Here is a 6,059-nt window from a genome sequence, read left to right as displayed (position 1 = left end):
AAGTCGAGAATCTCGCCCAACAGCTTCATAGTGGTGTCAAGACTAACCAATTCTCACTCAATGACATCTGTCCTTATCCTTTTGATTGGAATCTTTATATGCCACCCTTTCCACAAGGATTCGAAACACCCAAATTTGAAAAATATAGAGGAAAGGGGGATCCCCGCAATCATGTCAGAGAATTTCATTCCACTTGTCTCGAAGTGGCATATGAAGACACATACCTAATGCGCCTTTTTCCCCAAAGCTTGGGAGGAACAACCACATCATGGTTTTCCCGACTACCAGGTGGCATTAGAATATTTGAGGAACTCATCCAGAAGTTCCTAGCTCATTACTCTCATAACATTGAACGCGACATCACCATGGCTGATCTGTGCAACACCAAACAAAAACCAAGTGAACTATTCTCAGTATTCCTGCAACGATGGCGCCAAATCTCTAGAAGACGTTCTCTTCAGTTACCTGAATGAGAACTAGTGGAAATATTCATTTCCAACTTAAACAAAGAAATGGAATTTCACCTAGATGTCAAAGACACAGACTCTTTTAATGATATGATCACCAAGGGTTTGAAGTGTGAACGGGCACTCATCAAGAAAGGACTCATCAAAATCTATAATGAACCAAAGGATGGTCCTCGCCCACACTTCAATAGTGATAAACCAAGCTTCTGGAACAAAAACAAGAATATCGTCAATGATGGGGTTATGGATGCCTGGACTATCCAAAATGCACAACCTGTGGTTCGGTTTGCAGGACAAAATCCTCCACCTCAGAACAACACAAATGTTCCTTCAAATCAAGGTCGCATCACATCTCACGATGAACCTAGACCTCGTTAGCAAAAACAAAAACGCACATACACTCCCTTAGGGGAACCCATTGAAATAGTATTGCGACAACTCATTTCTCAAAATTTGGTCACTCTACCAAACACCTCAAACTATGAACCTTAGGTCAAACTTGCATGGTGGAGAGATACTGAACACTGTGATTTCCATCAAGGAAGAGGACACAAGACAAGTAATTGTCACCGATTAAAAGATCTTATTCAGGACCTTATTGACCGAGGAGAAATTGAAATAGAAGGACATGACCCAAAAACAACAAACAATGATCATTTGATGTTCAAAAATCCACTTCCATCACAAGATCAAAGGGGTCCTTCCACTTCTACACGAGGCACTGATACCACAAATTATACACAGGCTGTGTATAATTACACTGTAAATCATCTGTATGATGCCAGTGAACAAGTTGCAACTATAACCTTCAAAAATCCCAACTCAAATTGCAATGTTGTTACACGTCACGGTAAGGTTACCATAAAGGCAGCTCCATAAGGCACCACCTCCATCCCAAAGCAATACAATCTTGTGGAACAATTAGACAAAACCCCTGCGCTTATATCCATTTTAGAGCTTTTACGCCTATCGCCATCTCATAAAACTATCTTGGATTAGGCACTCCAAGAGGCGTCAGTCCCTACAAACCTAAATAAAGACCAATTCCAAGCCATGGTTGGAAGTCTAAAAGCATCCCCTTGTCTCACTTTTTCCGAAAGTGACAACTCTTCCTTCCAGCAACCTCATAATGCTTCGCTACACATTGAAGGCTTTATCAACCAACACAAGATCAAGCAAGTCTTGATTGATAATGGAGCAGGCCTGAACATTTGTATACTACAGTTGGTCACAGCATTGGGATATGCAGTAGAATCAGTGGATCCTCGTAAGAAGATCACAATCAAAGCCTATGACGATGCAGAGCGTTCATCCAAAGGAGCTGTGGTACTACCAATCCGAGTGGGCCCTGTGGTAAAACACATCATCTGTCAGGTTCTGGACCTTCCTCTGCCATACAATCTATTGTTAGGAAGACCTTGGATACATGCCATGAAAGTTGTTCCATCTACCTACCATCAATGTATCAAGTTCCCACATAACGGTGTAGAGATCACAATCCTAGGCAATGCAAATCCCTTTGCATATTGCCATAATATCAGCCATCAACCAGAGATTACTGTTCCTAATAATAGAGAAGCCATTTCCTCCACATCATATATAAGTCCCGGCTCTCTTGCCAGTTCGAACACCACTATACCAAAGCAAGAAAAGCTTAAGATGAAAATAGCAGAGGAAGGTCCCAGGAAATACAACTTGAGTCAACTCTTTTGTGTAGGACAAATGCCCACTTCTCCTAGAACACATGGTAAACCACAGCAGTTACTCCAACAACCACTGATCACACTAGCATGCGCTTTGACACCTTTCATCCCTGGAAAGAGTCAAGAAGAAGAAACCCAAGATGAGGACTTAGCAGAATGGATCTATAAAGATCCCATCACCACTGATATACCGAAAGTTAAACTTCCTACAGAGCAGTATGGCAAAGGCCTCCTCATTATGCAAAGAATGGGGTATGATGGTCAGAGTGCTTTAGGATATTGCAAACAAGGACGACATGAACCTCTACTGCCAGAATTAAAGCTCAAAGATAATACAGGCCTAGGCTTTGAAAAGGAGATATTTCCTAAGCTCAAATTCAAAGGAAAACCCAGCAAACCATTATGTCAGCCTACTGCAAAAAAAACACCTTTCATTATCAAAGCAGCCTCAAGCACCATCCCAACTACCCCATCGAGGCTCAAAACCCCAACACAACTATCACCAATGCTAATCATCCCACCAATCGAACCAGTAATCCCATCAGCAGCACCATTAGTAGCAACAACTGTATCAGAACCTGTAGTAGCATCTATGGCACCAGCAGTTCCAGCAGAAGCCACTGAGTCAATATTACCGATACTCCTTGTACCAGATTCCTTGATCTCCATCAACCTTCCTGCAGCACCAATCACTACAAAGGTACATCAACCAATCACACCTGCAGTATTTAACTCAAAAGACATCCCAGTATGGTATAGTAATCGGATGCTGGAAAGTGACTCAGAGACCGACTCCCATGAGTGGGAATTTGATTCTGTACAGCTTAACACTTCAGATGAGGAAGATGCATCACTACCTCCGCCACGCAAAGATATCCCTATTTATGGAGAAGCACAGATAAAGACCACTTGGGTTCCTGAACTGGAAACATCTTCCACAGACCCTACATCTCATCCTACGCCTGATTCTGACAGGGAGAGTACCATTAACGACCTCCACCATAACGTCTTAACCCTCACTGATACATCTAATGCACTTAACCTAATCGATGAAGTAATGCCCATTATCCACCCTGAACTCATTGAATGGAACCAACCAAATCTCCCATGTCTTGACTTCTTCCAAAATGATGAGGCCATCATTGACTTTTTGGAATTAAGGGATAACCTACCAAGCGGGGATCACAAAGCTGGATTCGCCATAGAACTTAATAGTGCAACATACTTCGAGGCGGATGCCAAACCTTTCAGCTGCAAAAATATAACAATAAAACTTGGATCTTCCAGTGAAAACCACACTGTGGCACTATTTGATCCAACAAAAGTAAAAAGAAAGAGTATATCCAATGGTGAAAACCTCTCTGAGGCGCCTGAGGATGAAGGGTTTGACATTCTCCCTGCTAATGCACAACAGGAACAATCAACGATTTTCATTGAGGAAACCAAAGAATACAATGTGGGGACTCCTGAAAATCCTCATCTCATACATCTAGCATCTCTTCTCACTCCAAAAGAATAGCCTAAATTTATAGAGTTCTTCCAGAAGCGTCAGATCAACTTTGCATGGTCATATGCAGACATGCTTGGGCTTGATCCTAATTTAGTCATGCATCACCTCACCGTAGCAAAAGGAGCCAAACCTGTCAAGCAGAAGCTTCGCAAGATGCATCCTCAGATTGCAGTGCTAGTCAAAACAGAACTCAAGAAACTCCTAGATGTTGGTTTCATTAGACCAATTGATTATGCAGATTGGATCTCCAACATTGTGCCTGTCGGCAAACCAAAAGGGGGCATCCGCATATGTACTGACTTCAAAGATCTTAATAAGGCATGTCCTAAGGATGACTTCCCCCTACCAAATATCGACATCATAGTAGACCTGACAGCAGGACATGCCATGCTTTCACTCATGGATGGCTTTTTAGGATACAATCAAATAAAGATCACACCAGAAGATCAACATAAGACAACCTTCACATGTCCATGGGGCACATACTACTGGAATGTAATGCCTTTTGGTCTAAAGAATGCAGGAGCGACCTATCAACGTGTAATGACTACTATCTTTCATGATATGATGCATACCATAATGGAAGATTATGTTGATGACTTATTAGCAAAATCACTCACTAGAGAAGGTCATTTGGACATATTAGAGAGAATCTTTGATAGACTGGAACAATATCATGTTCGACTCAACCCAAAGAAATGTGTCTTTGGAGTAACCTCCGGGAAACTTCTAGGATACATTGTCTCAAGCAAAGGCATTGAGGTCGATCCAACAAAGGTTAAGGAAATCATGGACATGCCACCTCCAAAGAATATCAGTCAGCCAAGGACACTACAAGGACGGCTCCAATCTATCCGCAGATTCATTGCACAATTGGCTGATAAGTGTCACCCATTCACACACCTGCTACACAAGAACATCCGCTTTCAGTGGGATGCCCGATGCCAGCAAGCATTTCAGACACTTAAAGACTATCTCATGAAACCACCATTGTTGATCCCACCAGATCCAAGTAGACTGTTGTTACTCTATATCTCAACAACAAGTACAGCATTGGGTGTACTACTGGCACAACATAATGCAGAAGGAAAAGAATGTGTTGTTTACTACATCTCTCGCACACTAGTGGGCTATGAACTCAATTACACACCTATTGAGCGAGCTTGCCTAGCAGTAATCCTCGCAGCCACTAAACTAAGGCACTATCTGTTAACACATAAAGTACAACTCATTGCAAAGATTGATCCACTCAAGTATTTACTTAACAAAGCAGCATTGACAGGCCGCTTGGCCAAATGGGTGATGATTCTAAGTGAATTTGACATCGAGTATGTGGATCGTAAGGCTATCAAAGGTCAGGTTATTGTAGATCAGTTGGCCGATGCACCTCTCATAGGTGATCATCCTCTCATTTCCAATTTTCTAGATGAAGAGATATTCATGATCACAACAACACAACCCTGGAAACTATACTTTGATGGTTCATACACTAGGCATGGCTCGAGGCAGGCATTCTGTTTATCACACCTCAAGGTGATAGCATCCCGAAGTCTTACAGGCTCACATTTCCATGCACTAACTACATAGCAGAATATGAGGCCTTGATCACAGGACTCAGGCTAGTCGTACAATGGAAGTTACAAGAACTACAAGTATATGGTGACTCACAACTGGTCATTCGACAAGCAATTGATGAATATTAGACCAAGGATGTTAAACTCATGCCATATAAGCAAATGATGGACAATCTAAAGACATCATTTACTACTATCACTTTTGAGTAGATACCAAGAGATCAGAATCGAGCTGCTGACGCTATGGCTACCATCGCATCTCTCCTAGATCTTCCACAAAATTCAACACGCTACGAGTTCTTGGTAGAACAGTTTTGGATCCCCGCTTATGATATCCCGAAATCTGAGATGATATGTCGCCTTGTCGGTTCTGAATCCCCATGGTACGGTGAGTTCTACACCTATCTCCATGATCACACCCTTCCTCCCAACCAATCAAATAACCAACGTAAAACCTTCATTCGCCAAACTGCTCAATATACCATTATTGTTGAAACCCTATACCGACGCGGTCTTGATGGTACTCTCCTTCGATGTCTAGAACAAGGTGAGATAACAAAGGCTTTGGAAGAAGTCCATGAAGGAATTTGAGGGACTCACTCAAGTGGTCCATCACTAGCCAAGAAACTCCTGCACAATGGATACTATTGGCCATCTATGGAAAAAGATTCCTACTACTTTGTCAGAACATGCAAGAAATGTCAAGTTCATGGCGACCTGATACATGCACCAGCCCAGGAACTGCAACCAGTCATGACACCATGGCCTTTCTATCAATGGGGTCTTGACCTTGTGGGTAAAATCC

This window comes from Cryptomeria japonica, chromosome 3 (assembly GCF_030272615.1).
Source record: "Cryptomeria japonica chromosome 3, Sugi_1.0, whole genome shotgun sequence".
NCBI lineage: Eukaryota > Viridiplantae > Streptophyta > Pinopsida > Cupressales > Cupressaceae > Cryptomeria > Cryptomeria japonica.
This window is presented reverse-complemented; position numbering follows the sequence as displayed.